This window comes from Scyliorhinus canicula, chromosome 12 (genome assembly GCF_902713615.1).
Source record: "Scyliorhinus canicula chromosome 12, sScyCan1.1, whole genome shotgun sequence".
In the NCBI taxonomy this organism is placed as follows: domain Eukaryota; kingdom Metazoa; phylum Chordata; class Chondrichthyes; order Carcharhiniformes; family Scyliorhinidae; genus Scyliorhinus; species Scyliorhinus canicula.
In genome coordinates, this window is record NC_052157.1 from 163,044,927 (window position 1) to 163,061,161 (window position 16,235).

General features: G+C 46.9%; 1 protein-coding gene across 4 annotated transcripts in view; it reads left to right on the plus strand.

The window, feature by feature from the left end:
- smg6 (SMG6 nonsense mediated mRNA decay factor) overlaps nucleotides 1-16,235 on the plus strand; it is a 619,962-nt gene that overhangs the window by 311,688 nt on the left and 292,039 nt on the right. The gene's annotated exons all lie outside the window — the stretch shown is intronic.

The window sequence follows — 16,235 nt, forward strand, 5'->3', positions numbered from 1 at the left end:
CGGTGCCGAAAGGCCTTTGCCGGCCGGCGGAAGTCGAAGCATGCGCCGGTACGTCAGCGGCTGCTGACTTCGTACCGGCGCATGCGCAGGGGAGGGGGTCTCTTCCGCCCCCACCCTGGTGAAGCCCATGGCGGGGCGGAAGAAAGAGTGCCCCCCCCCACGGCACAGGCCCGCATGCCGGTCGGTGGGCCCTGATCGCGGGCCAGGCCACCCTGGGAGCACCCTCCGGGGCAGATCGCCCGGTGCCCCCCCAGGACCCCGGCACAGGTTTGCGTTGGATTCGGATTGAGATAAGTTGAACTGCTTTGTGTAGGTGTGGATTTGTAAAATCAGGACATACTAGGCAGAAGACGATTAACAATTAATAAATAAGTCTTATGATCTCAGTTGAGACCAGTATTTTTTTTTTAAATCTGAATTCCAGTTGTTTACTGAAAGAATGAAACCACAAAATGCCATGGTTAAAACCAAGAGTTTTTACTAAACTGGAGTCAAGCAAAGCAAACACTAAATACTATCTGAATAATCACACCTAGGCTCGAAAACCCAGAATCAACATAAATTAAATATGAATTAGCCAGGCAAATTGTAGTTGTTTGCAAACTATGAATTACACATTGAATGGCAGATACAACTAAGGCAGATCTCACAAATTGGCTCGATAGTTCTCTCAGCATAGATGTTATCAATCTCAGTCACAGAGCCCTTCGAAAATTTGTCTTCCTCACAAATAATTTGAACTCCCCTTCTTCTAGGACTTAGCATAATCCTCAGCCAAAAGCAGCACACAACCAACTCAAATTTCACAGGCACAGTCTTCACCAAAATTGGAACATGTCTGCAGAACCTCCTCAACTCTGCTTTGGCAGTCTGAATGCAGATCCACCAACGTCATCTTCAACAGAAACAGCTGCAGCAACTGTATACTTGTCTAATTCCAACTTTCTGGACGTAGCCGCCATCTTCTTCAGCCTGCCAGTACTGCACCATAGCAATCATTGTCAACATGTGACCTCAGCTGGTTCCTTTTTATATGTGCTCTTTGTATATGTTTTCACTGAGTCTCTCCAGAAGTTTAGGTTTCCAACCAGCCGTAGTTTCCTTAGAAACCGGAGGAGTCAGCTTCCTTTCCAGTTTCTCTTTTCGGTTTCCCTTTTCAATTAGGGTCTGTCTCAAAAATGAAAGCTTGGAGACAATGGATTCCATCACACAGCAAACCTTAAAATGTTAATGCTTTACCTGATTATCAGAATATAATCAATCTTACTGTGCAACGTTAAAGCCCATAAGGATTAGGGCGGCACGGTGGCGCAGTGGTTAGCACTGCTGCCTCCAAGCACTGAGGTCCCGGGTTCGATCCCGGCTCTGGGTCACTGTCCGTGTGGAGTTTGCACATTCTTCCCATTTCTGTGTGGGTTTCACCCCCACAAACCAAAGATGTGCCGTGTAGGTGGATTGGCCACGCTAAATTGCCCCTTAATTGGAAAAAATTAATTGAGTGCTCTAAATTTTAAAAAAACGGCCATAAGGATCTCTGAGGCAAGAAAACCTTATTCAGCTCATCAAATCCAACTAGTCTACCCGTAATCTCTCCTTCTCTGGGGACACTAAGCTTTGTCCTCTTCATTCCCCGAAGAACATTTAATAGTGAAGTTATTATTGTTCAGCCCTCTTTGCATTGAAAGATGTTAGTTTACCATGGCTAACTTTGCCTGGGTGCTTTGTGGATGATGCTTGACCTGTTCTGTTTATTTCTAATCCCGGGCAGTAATTTTGAACCATGAGTGAGTGCTGTCTTTGCCCAGTCTGGTCTTTGCAATTCTTGAAGTAGTGTTCAACAGATATGAAGAGCTCATGATTTTTTTCTTTCATTTCTGTGCTCTATTTTTTACCAGCTTTAAAAAAATGTAGAGCAGCATCAGAGCCCTCAAACAGTTAATGAAGCACAGGGAAAAGTGATTGACGTATTTTGTTTTCTCACAAACTCCAGCGTTTCCATTCTGTCTTAGGCCAGGGTCGCGGGTCAGTCATCCTCCGATTGAAAAAAACAATGGGAATTTTCAGGCAGTGTTTCTCTATGTATCTGATAACCCCGTGCTTTTTATTTTGTTTTTGTTTTTTCTTCTATAGATTATACTGTCCTGCACTGTGTTAAATAATGGATTCTGGGAAGGTCAGGCAGGTTTTTTTTTGCAAATACTTTTCATTTAGGATCCAGTGCAAAGTGTTACGAGATTGAACTGCCAGTGTTACAAATGCAGCTTCTGCAACTTAAAAAATCTACACTTGATCTTCTTCAGCATTATGGGAGCTGCTTTCGGCTGTGTAAGACTCATAGAGTTTACTCTACGATACCTACTCCTTAAAATATTGCCGAAAAAAATTACATTTCATGCTAGTGCAGGAAAAACAAAAGGAGCACCAATGCAGAACTGGTGTGATGAAAAAACGGTGTTTTAAAAATTGTTGGCTGTTTTAGTTAAGCTCCGGGGGCAGCAGGGTAGCATGGTGGTTAGCATAAATGCTTCACAGCTCCAGGGTCCCAGGTTCGGTTCCCGGCTGGGTCACTGTCTGTGCGGAGTCTGCACGTCCTCCCCGTGTGTGCGTGGGTTTCCTCCCACAGTCCAAAGATGTGCGGGTTAGGTGGATTGGCCATGCTAAATTGCCCGTAGTGTCCTATAAAATATAAGGGGGGGGGTTGTTGGGTTGCGGGTATAGGGTGGATACGTGGATTTGAGTAGGGTGATCATTGCTCGGCACAACATCGAGGGCCGAAGGGCCTGTTCTGTGCTGTACTGTTCTATAAATCTGAAGGCTACAATGCAGCTCTTTTGACTGTCCTTCACCAACAGACCTCATCAGAACTTATTTAACCAACTAACTTGGAGACCCAGGGAGGCAACCTGGCATTCTGGCCACGATTGGGTTTATTAGCTAAACTAATCACTGTGAGAAAGTAGTGATGAGCTCCCAAATTGAACCACCGCAGTCTCTCTGCTGTAGGTATACCCACAGTGCTGTTAGAAAGGGCGTTCCAGCATTTTTACCTCGTGCTGAAGAAGCAGCGAAGTAGGGAGCGATTTAAAGGAAATGTTTTGAAGCGTCATTTTGGCTGCGATTGGCAAAGTGTTTCTCGACGATGAGTTGGCAAGATCGTGGTCCGTATTTAACAGCGCTTAGTGCCGAAAGTGATCCCCCAAGTGCTTCTTGCCATTACTGGCTGATTGACCAGGCTTGTGCCTCAGTTTCTCAAAAACGCCCCCTCACCACACACTCCCAGTCAACACACAAGCACGGCAGTGCGCAGACCTGCTCCTCACTTTGGCCATGTCGACCTGACCAGGCTTCTGAATGCAGTGGAGGCGGGACGGGACATCCTGTTCCCCCAAAGGGGGTCAGAGGTCCAGTAGCACGGTCACCAATACCACCTGGGAGGCAGTAGCAGCGGCTGTCAGTGGGGCAACATGACCAGGAGGACCGCGGTCCAATGTAGGAAGAAGACCAACGACCGTCACTGAGCTGTATGCGTAAGTTACCACCTCTCTCTTGGCACCAGTTCTACAGATCTGCGGGAATCATCCCTCCGATTCCGAACACCCATCACCCCTCTCCCAAATCACTGCGTGACACCTCGCACCCTCCCCGCATCTGATCTTTGTGCTTGTTCATCAGCACCCCCGGCACTCACCAGCCCCAGCTTCATGCCCAGTTCCGGTGCCAACACACGCCACTTGCCATAGACATCCCAGGCTCAGCCTGCAGCTCCGCCCCAGGCTCACCAACCATTCCTTCCTGAAGCGTGCGCACACATGCCTGACCCAGAGGTATGCTCATACACAAGTTGAACATTCAGGGAGTGGAACCCCTTCCTGTTAATGAAGGGCACTCCCTGATGCACGCAAGGCGACATGCGTACCAACAATTACCCCCTGGGCCTGGGGCACCCCAGCGATGGTGGCGAATCCTGCAACCCAGGCACCTTGCTGGTCGTGGTCCAGCACAGGTGCTACACTGCCTCTGTGGAGACGGAGTCTTCTACCGCACATGGTGTCCGTCATCTCCCTGGAAGACCAAAGATGTCTGTCCACCTTGAGCATCGCCGTGTCCTCCTCTGATTTCTTCGTTGGTCTGATGGGCAGCCTGGTCTTCCGGGTGAGCAGCAACCCCCTGCACATGGGGTGCCGCCTCCAACCTGTGTCGACGATGCTGCCACCTTCCCCGGATTCTGGCCGCCTGGGCTGCCACCTTCCCCGACGTCTAGCCGCCTGGGCTGCCACCTTCCCCGGCGTCTGGCCGCCTGGGCTGCCACTTTCCCCGGCGACTGGCCGCCTGGGCTGCCACCTTCCCCGACGTCTGGCCGCCTGGGCTGCCACCTTCCCCGACGTCTGGCCGCCTGGGCTGCCACCTTCCCCGGCGTCTGGCCGCCTGGGCTGCCACCTCCCCCGGCGTCTGGCCGCCTGGGCTGCCACCTTCCCCGGCGTCTGGCCGCCTGGGCTGCCACCTTCCCCGGCGTCTGGCCACCTGGGCTGCCACCTTCCCTTTTTGGCTACAGTAAAGGAAGGAAACAGCAACAGCAGCTTGCAGGCATCTGCAGCCACCAGCAGGAGCAAGCAGCAAACACAACCTGCAGCCGTGAAGTGCTCTCATAACTAACAAGGCCAATTCATTATTAGCAATAGCCTTCAACTGTGAAGCTAGAGGCTGCTCACAGTCCAAGGGAGTCAAAGTGACCTTCAGCATATAACCAGGAACAGGGAGTAGGCTGGTTCGACAGCAAAGTTGTTTGTGCCTGGAGCAAATCTCAATTTTGGCCTTTCCCGCTATTTAACCAGCACACTGAAATCCATGCCGGGCACAACGCCGTGGTTAAATCGCGCTCATAGTTTCGAGTCAGAATGGTGTTTTCAGCTGCCTTGACCCTAAGCTCTGAAATTCTCTCTCCAAATCCCTCTCCTCTCTATTCTATTTCCAGTAAGATGTTCCTTAAAACCTCACTTTTGGCCTACTGCTGTATTTGGCGGCGGGGGGGGGGGGGGGGGGGGGGGGGAGAGAATCTGTGGAACTCTTTGCCGCAGAAGGCTGTGGAGGCCAAATCATTGGAGTGTCTTTAAGACATAGATAGGTTCTTGATTAATAAGGGGATCGGGGTTTATGGGGAGAAGGCAGGAGAATGGGGATGAGAAATATATCAGCCATGATTGAATGGCGCAGCAGACTCGATGGGCCGAGTGGCCTAATTCTGCTCCTATGTCTTATGGCATTATCTGCCTTATAGACTTGGTGTCAAATTTTAAAGCATTAATTTACAGAATGTTGGCTTTGCTGGCTAGGCCAGCACTTATTGCCCGTCCCTAACTGCTCTTGAGCAGGTGGTAGTCAGCAGCCGCCTTGAACTTCTACAGTACCTGTGGTGTAGGTAGGTTCACCTACAGTTGCTTTATAGTGATCCTATGGAAGGTCTCGAGAGATTGGATTACATTAAAGATGCTGTAAAAATACAAGTTGTGTGCTATTTGAATGTGGTGGTGTGCCCACATGCCCGTTGCCATTGTCCCCCTGGGTGGTCCAGGCAAAAGGTTTGGCAGGTGCTGTTAAAGACACCTTGGCAAGCTGCAGCAGAGTATGTTTTCAATCCTTTCACATGATGCGGGTGTCGCTGGCGAGGCCAGCATTTGTTGCACATCCCTATTTGCCCTTGCGAAGGTGATGGTGAGCTGTCTACTTGAACAGCTGCTGTCCATGTGGTGTAGGTACACCCACAGTGCTGTTAAAGAAGGAATTTCCAGGATCGTGAAGGAATGGTGATATATCTCCAAGTCAGGATAGTATGCGGCTTGGAGACGAAATGCTAGAATCCCAGATGATACACGCTGCAGCCATGGTGCATCAGTGGTGGAGGCAGTGAATGTTTAAGGTGGTGGATAAGGTGCAAGTCAAGCAGGCTACTTTGCCCTGGAGAGTGTTGAGCTTATTGGGTGTTATTGGAATTGCACTCATCCAGGCAAGTGGAGAGTATTCCACCGCACTCTTGACTTGTGCCTTGTAGATGGTGGACAGGCTTTGGGGAGTCAAGGAGGTGAGTTACTCACTGCAGGATTCCCAGCCTCTGACCAGCCACTGTGTTTATATGGCTGGGTCCAGTTCAGTTTATGGTTGACAGCATAAAGATCAAGAGAAGAAAGTGTGAGTGTTTGAACTGACCCCTCCATGATGCTGTCCAGGAGGCAGCTCTGCAATATGTGTGGCAATTGCAAGGTTCCAACATTTTTATTTGGGGAAAAGATTCAGCTGGAAAATTGGAAGCACATGAAGTATGTTCCCAGGCCGGGTGTATAGGGGTTGGTAACTTTAGGAAGGTCTGTAGTTATTCAGTGAGCGGTGTGGCTTAGTGTTAGAGCTCTTAAACTGAGCAGTGTTCTTTTGATGGGAAACTAAGTGGTGGCACCAACAAAGAATAGACCCCTGCTGGATCTTGGGTATATTCCACACTTTACAAACATGTGGAAAAGATGGATAGCTGGGCCATTGCAACATCCCATTCTCTGTCTGATGAGGGATTTGACGAGGTCAATCAGGGCAAAACTATTTCATTGGGAAATATGTTGGTAATCAGCTCATAGACATGTGAGAACATCATAGAACAAAAGGAGAGGTTAGGGGCATTTTCAATTCTTTTACATGGTGTTGTTACCAACTCGAACCTGAGATTGACAGATATTTGTAAACCATGTGCATTTGGGGATATCAGGCAGAGACAGGTATAAGGAGTTAAGTCGCAGGTAAGTGATCATCCCATTGAATGGGGAATCAGGCTTGAAGGACAAAATGGCCGTCTCCTGTTATTATGTTCCTGGTATACCAGACGTATGTCGGTCTTTACCTTTCCCAGAGCTGCCTACATGCTTTGATTCAGTCATTTACTCCGTGCTTTCCTTCTCTTTGTCAGTTGGTGGTTTCTGTACTTGTGTCTCATTGAGTGGTAGAGGTAGGTCATACTCTGCATCTATTATTCACTGGGCAAATGTTCTCGTACAACTTTACTCCACAAAAAATCTAGCTCCAGCTTGGCTTAGTGGATAAATATGCTATGTGGTGTGTCACTGAGTCATGCATGCCAACAAGACGTGCTGACCTAGCTGGCTTCTGGGGTTCTTTCTGGGCTAACGGGAGGAAAATTCACCATGGCTCCTGCTCCTGATCTAGAGCCAGAGATTGCTGCTAGAAAATGCATGTAGATATGATGTGAAGACAGGATTAGACTGGGCAATGGTCCCTCTCATGGTTGAATAGCCCAGCCATGTGGCAGCAGATGAGGGCGTGTTTGGGAAATGAATAAACTGAATTGCGGCTGGAAAGTTCAATTGAGGTTGCAGGAGCTTTTTTTGGTCTTTTCTTTAAACTTGCCATGTCCTTGACCCAGGAATTTCAGCAAACTGTTTAAAACATTAGTTAGATTTTATAGAAAAGTGCAGTGAGTATTCTGCATCCGAGCTAAATTGGTCCCCAGGGGCCCATGCAGTGATGCACAGGAAGTGATGCTGTATCCTTGGTAACTTCCGCTGTTTGCTATTATTTTCATCTTTGGTGAGATGCAGCTGAATTGCTGCAGAGCTGAAATTAGTGATGATGTTGTGGCTTGTTTGCACAGCTACAGCCCCCTTCGCTATCTTTTCTTTCAAATTTAAGCAAAAAAAAGAGATTGAAAGTGTTGCCCTGGTCAGTTTGCAGATTTTGAAGCCTTAAAAAGAAGTTCCTGTTCACAGTCTTACTGAAACATTGCTGCCTACATACGGTTCAGACCTGACATAGATGGTGCCAGGTTTCAGTGCCCTCAAGAAAGAGCAGCCAGACTGAGTGGGGGATGTAAAGTGAAAGACGATTGCACAGAGCGCAAGATTGCTGTATGCTTGAAAATGTTCTGACTGAACAGTCCCAGAAGGAGGTTTTGGAGGACGTTTACTCTTGAAAATTCCATTTAAAATGTATTGAATCATTCAATATGCAGTTGAGGTCTTGTTCATGTCTTGATCAGCTCCCTGCTCAACTGAGCTGTAGTCTATGTTGGCACATTTGGTAGGTCATGTACGGTGGGCAGCACTGACACCCGCTCTGATTTGCAACATTGCCACAATTGTGCCACTTGCACCCATATTAGAAGCTCCAAATACCTGTTTCTCAGGGTGAGCTGGTCCACTTTTGTCCCTAGATTCTCTCCCCTTAAAGCTTTCTTCACGATAACATCAGCTCGGCAGCACGGTGGCGTAGTGGTTAGCATTGCTGCCTCACGGCACTGAGGACCAGGGTTCGAACCCAGCCATGGGTCACTGTCCATGTGGAGTTTACACATTCTCTCCGTGTCTGCGTGGGTCTCACCCCCACAACCCAAAGATGTGCAGGCTAGGTGGATTGGCCATGCTAAATTGCCCCTTAATTGGAAAAAAAATGAATTGGGTACTCTTTTTAAAAAAAAAAAAATGTTTTAAATGATAACATCAGCTCTAGGTTTTAGTACCTGACCTTTTCAGGAAGGGTGGAACAACAGCTCAATGAAAACAACTTGCAGAATCTAAGGATTCTTTGAGTTTACTTGACAAATTGACAATGTTGCCTTCCAACAGCCCGAGGATGTAACAAAACTCCTGGTTTTACTCTGCTCCACCCCAGTGGAACAGCAAGGGATTGAGGTTGTGCAGAGGGTGATCAACCAGTTTAGATCTTTAACGTCCACTCTGTGTGTTGCCAGTTAGATTTCAGAACAGCTGATACTTAAGAGATCAATTTGTGGGAAAGTTCTGCTTCATCTTTACGGTGTGTCCACTGTTAATGCCACAAGTCCTGTGGGGAACCATAGACCAAAATAACCAAATTTACTGAAGGAGCTCCAATTTAAAAAAAAGTTAATTCATAGGATGTGGGTATCTTTGCCCAGAGCAGCATTTATTACCCTTCACTAATTGTCCTTTAGAAGGCGGTGATGAGCTGCCTTAGTGAACGGTACAGTTAAGGAGGCAGTTGCAGGATTTTTACCCAGCGACAGTGCAGGGACGCCAATACATTTGCAAGTCAGGATGGTGAGTGGCTTGGAGGGGAGCCTCCAGGTGGTGGTGTTTCCAGATATCTGCTGCCCTTGTCCTTCGAGGTGGTGTAAATGGTGCACACGGCTGACACTGTTTATCGGTGTTGGAGGGTTTTGAATGTTTGCAAGGGGAGCAACCAAGCGGGCTGCTTTGTCCAGGATGGTGTCAAGCTTCTTGAGTGTTAGAGCTGCACTCATCCAGGCAAGTGGACATATATCCTCACATTCTTGACTTGTGCCTTGTAGATTATAGACAGGGTTTGGGGAGTCAGGAGGTGAATTGCTCGCCACAGGATTCCCAGATTCTGACCGGCTCTTGCAGCCACAGTATTTATATGGCTAGTCCAGTTCAGTTTCTGGCCAATGGTAAACCACAGCATATTGACCACAGAGGGGATTCAGCTGTGGTAATGCCATTGAATATTTAGAGGAGATGGTTCCATTCTCTCTTGTTGGGGATGGCATTGTCTGGCACTTGTGTGGTGCGAATGTTATGTCAGCCCAAGTCTGGCGCTGAACATTATGCAGTCATCAGCGAACATCCCCACATCTAACCTTGTGATGGAAGGAAGGTCATTGATGAAGCAGCTGAAGATGTTTGGGTCTCGGACACTACCTTGAGGAACTCCTGCAGTGATGTCCTGGAGCTGAGATTACTGACCCCCGTCCATTGTGCAGAGAGTTTTCCCCCGGATTCCCATTTAATCACGTTTTGCTCGGGCTCCTTGATGCCTCACTTGATTAAATTCTGCCTTGATGTCAAGGGCAACCATTCTCCCCTCACTGATGGAGTTCAACTCTTTTCTCCATATTTGAACCAAGGCTGTAATTCCCTGGTGGAACTTAAACTGAGGTCAGTGAGCAGATTATTGCTGAGTAAGTGCCACTTGATTGCACTGTTGATGACCCCTTCCATCATTTTACTGATGATGGAGAGTAGACTGATGGGGGTGATAAATGGCTGGGTTGGATTAGTCCTGCTCTTTGTGCAGGATATAGCGGGGCAGTTTTCCACATTGCTGGGCAAATGCCAGTGTTGTATCATGTACCAGAAGAACTTAGCTAAAGATACAAATTTAGAAAATAGGAGAAGGCCATTCAGCCCTTCGACCCTTCTCCGCCATTCATTATTATCTTGGCTGATCTTCCTTACCCACTCTCCCCATATCCTTTGATCCCCTTTGTCCCAAGTGCTCTCTTGAATTGCTTCTTGAAAATGTTTTGAACTACTTTCTGTGGTAGCGAATTCCACAGGCTGACCACTCTCTGAGTGAAGACATTTCTCCTCATCTCTGTCCTAAATGGTCTACCCGGTATCCTCAGATTGTTCTGGTCCCTGGTTCTGGACACCGTCACCTTCGGGAACATCCTTTCCTGCATCTACCCTGTCCAGCCATGTTAGAATTTTATAGGTTTCTATGAGATCCCTACTCATTCTTCTGAACTCCAGCGAATACAATTCTAACTGACTCAGTCTGTCCTCATACAACAGTCCTGCCATCCCAGGAATCAGTCTGGTCAACCTCCTCTGCACACCCTGTAGAGCAAGAACATTCTACCTCATAAGGAGACCAAAACTGCGCACAATATTCTCGGTGTGGCTTCACCAAGACCCTGTATAATTGCAGCAGGACATCCCTGCTCCTGTACTCAAAAGCTCTTGCTGTGAAGGCCAACCTAACAATTGGCTTCTTTACCGCCTGCTGTACCTGCATGCTTACCTTCAGCGACTGGTTCACGAGGACACCCAGGTCTCGTTGCACATCTCCGTCTCCTAATTTATGGCCATTCAGATAATAGTCTGCTTTCCCATTTTTGCTACCAAAGTGGATATCCTCACATTTCTCCAAATTGTACTGCATCTGCCATTCATTTTCCCATTCACTCAACTTGCCCAAATCACACTGAAGCATCTCTGCATCCTCCACACAGCTCCTCCTCCCAACCAACCTGGTGTCATCTGCAAATTTGGAGATATGACATTTTGTTCCCTCATCTAAATCATTAATATATATAGTGAATAGCTGGGATTCCAGCACCGATCCCTGCGGTACCCCACTAGTCACTGCCTACCATTTGGACCCGTTTATTGTTCCACTTAGTTTCCTGTCTGCCAACCAGTTTTCTATCCGGGTAGTTTTCTATCCATCTCAATACACCAACTCTAATCCCATGCGCTTTAATTTTACACTCTAATCTCTTATGTGGGCTTTGTCGAAGGTTTACTGAAAATCCAAATAAACCACATCCACTGACTCCCCCTCATCAACTCTTACGAGTGACATCCACAAAGAATTCCAGTAGATTTGTCAAGCATGATTTCCCTTTCATAAATCCATGTTGACTCTGTCCGATTCTGCCACTGTTTCCCAAGTACTCTGCTGTAAAGATTTTGATAATGGATTCTAGAATTTTCCCCACCACCGTCATCAGGCTTACTGGTCTAGAATTCCCTGTTTTCTCTCTACCTCCCGGTAGCACAGTGGTTAGCACTGAATGTCCAATTCACTGAACAAGCACGTCTTTTGGGACTTGTGGTAGGAAACTGGAGCACCCGGAGGAAACCCACGCAGACACAGGGAGAACGTGCAGACTCCACGCAGACAGTGATCCAAGCCGGGAATCGAACCCGGGTCCCTGGCGCTGTGAAGCAATTGTGCTAACCACTGTGCTACCGTGCAGCCCACTTTTCACAGTTCCTTGGTCCTCGTATCTCTGGGAGATTTTCTGTATCTCCCTTCATGAAGACAGACACAAAGTAATTATTTAGTTTCTGCACGTTTGTCTGTTCTTTATTCTAGATATTCCTGACTCTGCCTGCAATAGGCCCACATTTGCCCTTTCAAATCTTTTCCTTTCCATGTACCTAAAGAAGCTATTACATCTACCTTTAGGCCTCTCGCTAGCTTGCAGCCATGTTCTCTTTTCCCTTTATCAGTTTCTTAGTTCTCCTTTGCTGGATTCTAAATTGCTCCCAATCCTCGGGTTCCCCACTTTCTTTGGTAATCACCCGTTGCCATTTCCTTTGATCTAATGCAATCTTTAACTTATTTTGTTAGTCATGGTTGATTCACCTTTCCTGTTGGGCTTTTGTGTCATGGAGGAATGAATATTTGTTGTTGACCGTGTAAGACTTCTTTAAATCCTCGCCATTGCCTGTCTTCTTTGAAGAGATGGTTCTTGATTCATCAAGAACCAAGTTGACTCTCATACCTCCATAATTTCCTTTGCTTCTTTAGGACCCTGGTTCCTGATGAATTATATAACTTTCAACTCAATCACTTGGCTGCTACAGTCAGGGTTCACTTGCATTTCTGTTGCCACCTTTGTGTCCAGCCAACTTTATTGCTATGCCACGAGTTTTTTACTGTTTGTAATTGGTGTCCATATCTTGTAACTTTCCTTTTCAGTATGACTACTGCAGCAGCTGCAGCCATTAGTACCATAGAAGTTTTACAGTGCAGAGGGAGGCCATTCAGCCCATCGAGTTTGCACCAACTCTCTGAACGAGCACCCTACCCAGGCCACTTCCCCATCCTATCCCCATAACCCCACCTAACCTACATATCTTCGGACACTGAGGGGCAGTTAAGCGTGTCCAATCCACCTATCCTGCACACCTTTGGACTGTGGGAGGAAACCGGAGCACCCGGAGGACACGCAGACACGGGCAGAAAGTGCAAACTTTCACACACAGTCACCCAAGGTTGGAATTGAACCTGGGTCCCTGACGCTGTGAGACAGCGGTGCTAACCACTGTGCCGTCGTTCCACCTGTTGTTGGGGCTGGAGAATAGTGACGGCGATTTTTGGCAGAAACTGCATCATCCTTTTCACCCCCAGCTCTGAATGCTGCAAGTGCCCTATAAATCCTCCCCCTGCCAATGTTCAGTGCAAGTTGTGCCTCTGCACTCTTGGAATTTTTGTGGTATCTCCTGATCATTTCCAAACTACAGAACGTGAATTGCATTGTTAAGAGAATAATTGAAAGCTTGTGCTTTGGTAGCATATTCTTAGGTGGGGATTGGCCCACAGTGGATCTGTACAGGTGTCCCCGCAACAGATTAATACTTCACACAACATGAAAAAGTGTCACAAAGTCTGTGTTTCACATTCCCAGTAATGAATCTACAATAAACACCACAGCATTTTATCTTCAATTCCATGAGCAGATGCAAAAAATGAAAAATTTAGCCTTTTCACTGTGAAAACATGTAGATTCTATCGTCTTTAATTGTTTTTATTGTAGGTTCTGATCTTTCCCCATTCTGGTACAATCTGTTTCTTGTTTGAAGATTATTTAATAGTTGTCGGAGTACAGAATGCTCGATCCTATGTTCAAAATGACAAACTTTGGACGAGTGAAGTTTCATCGCATCAAGTAAGGCTTACATCAGCTGGCTGAGCCTTCACCTCTGAGTCAGTAGATTGATCTCCCACACTGAGACTTCACATAATGCAGTATAGTAGTGAGGGAGGCTGCCGGGACACGGTTGTCCTCCCTTGGTGTGATGTTCAGCTGACACCCCCTTGTCTTGTTGACGTGAATATGTAAGGGTTCACTTTCACCAGCATTAGTGATGAAACATGGAGTTCTCCTGATGTATTGGCCAACACTCATCCCTCAACCAGCTTCACCAAAAACAGATTGAGCAGTGATTAATTTTATTGCTGTTGAACAGGCTGAATGCCATTTGGAAAATTCATTCTCAAGATGCAGATGTTCAAGTAAGGCTGTTTTTATTTCCATCCCTAGCTGTTCTGAGAATTTGATAGTGGGCCGCCTTCATCTTTGTACCACTTTGATATAACTGAGTGCTTTGCTAATTTGCTTCAAGGTACAGTTGAAAATAAACTATGTTGGTATCGCCTGTGGGAAACAGCGACAGACTTCCTTTCTTACAGGATGTAAGGGAACCAGTGGATATTCACCCCAATAAAATGGCTAGGTGGCCACTTTTACAGAAAGCAGCTTAAACTGAATTCAAATTCTCAAACTGTCAAGTAATACAGTCACACACGACTCTCCAATTCAGTGAATCCCAAAAATCTACTGCTATAAATGGCTTTGAGGTCTTCCAAAGTTGTGATAAGTGACAATATAAATTCAGGTATTTATTTCCCTCAACTGTAACTCCAGTGATTAAATAACAGCACCTGTAACATTACTGCTCCCACTCTGCACCTATCAATCTCTGCTTTAACCTGTTGACTGCAACGTTCAGCTGTGTGTTATCCAAGCACTGGTCACACACCACAATCCTGACATTGCTGAACACTCTTATCATTGTGGATTGCCGGGCAGCAACAGTGGCACAGTGGGTTAGCACTGCTGCCTCGCAACGTCGAGGTCCCAGGTTCAATCCTGGCTCTGGGTCACTGTCCGTGTGGAGTTTGCAGTCTCCTCGTGTCTGCGTGGGTTTCACCCCACAACCCAAAAATGTGCAGGGTAGGTGGATTGGCCATGCTAAATTGGCCCTTAATAAAAATAAGTCATTGTGGATTGCCATGATTGGCAGATCTCCCAGAGACTCACGGGTAAAATGTTTTAGTGCTGAGCCGTGCACAGCAGCAAACTCCCAACTTGCGTCTGGTCTGTGCAAAGTTAGTTTAACAAAGGTGCGGAGCTGCAATTTAAATCTGCATCCCTGGGCTAGGGAGAGAAACAAATAACTTGAATTACAGGACTGGGCTAGAATGTTGCACCCTTGATAACTTGCTCAGGCTCTCTGTCTGGTATTTCCGATGAAGAATCATGAGGTGAGTGAGTAGGTTCTAGCACCTAGCAAATCCTATCCTAACTCCAGCTGCTTTGACCCATAGTTATTCTAGGTTCCTGATGGCTGCTGGAACAATAATATGAGTACAATTGACCTCATTATGGCTGGGTTCAGGGGGGAACATTTTTCAGTGTTTCTGCTCTGGGTCATTCTTGCATGTGTGAACATTGCGTGAGGACTAGGCATAAACATTGTTGTTGGTGTAGGTAAACCCATTGTGCTGTTAGGGAGGGAGTTCCAGGATGTTGCCCCAGCGACAGTGAAGGAACGATGATATATTTCCCAGTCAGGATGGTGAGTGATGTGGAGGAGCCTCCAGGTGGTGGCATTCCCATGTGTCTGCTACCCTTACCCTTCTAGGTGGTAGAGGTCGCAGATTTGGAAGATGCCGTTGAAGGGTCCTGGGTGAGTTTCAGCAATGCATCTTGTAGATGTTACATACGGCTGCCACTGTTCATCGGTGGTGGAAGGGGTGAGTGTTTGCAGGCGGGATGCCAATCAAGTGGGCTGCTTTGTCCTGGATGGTGTCAAGCTTCTTGAGTGTTGTTGGAACCGCACCCATCCAGTGGAGAATATTCCGTCACAATCCTGACTTGTGGGTGGTGAACAGGCTTTGGAGAGTCTGGAAGGGAGTTAACCGCTACAGGATTCCGAACCTCTGACCTGTTCTTAAAGCCACGGTATTTATATGGCTAGTCTAGTTCAGTTTCTGGTCAATGATAATCCTCAGGATGACGGTAGGGGATTCAGCAATGGTAATGCCATTGAATGTCAAGGGGAGTTGGTTAGATTCTCTCTTGTTGGAGATGGCCATTGCCTGGCACTTATGTGACACAACTAATACTTGTAACTTATTAGCCAAGCCTGGATATTGTCCAGGACTTGCTGCATTTGGACATGCTCTGCTTCAGTATTTTGTGGACAGGTCATACCTGGGCAGATTTCCACATTGCCGGGTAGATGCCAGTGTTGTCACTGTACTGGAACAGCTTTGCTAGAGGCAAGTTCTGGAGCACAAGTCTTCAGTACTATTGCCGGGATATTGGCAAAGTCCTTAACCGTTGCAGTACTCCTGTAGCTTCACAGGGTTTACCCGGCAATTGTCCAGAAGCTCTAACTTTCCCTGGATAATTGTGCTGTACTGGGAATGAACCCGCAAAGCGATTTAAATCACTAACTTAGCATGGTTCTTCCAGTGTGTCTGTAATAGTTACTCTGAAAGAGTTAGAAGAAATAAATCACTTCTAACTTCAGTGTAACTGTTCTAAAGACCATGATCAGTTCCCACATGGGACACCCCCGCCCCTCCAGGGGACATGCTGTAAATGCTGTGATTTGAATTAAATCAAAACATGGAATTAAAAGTCGATTGATGATCAT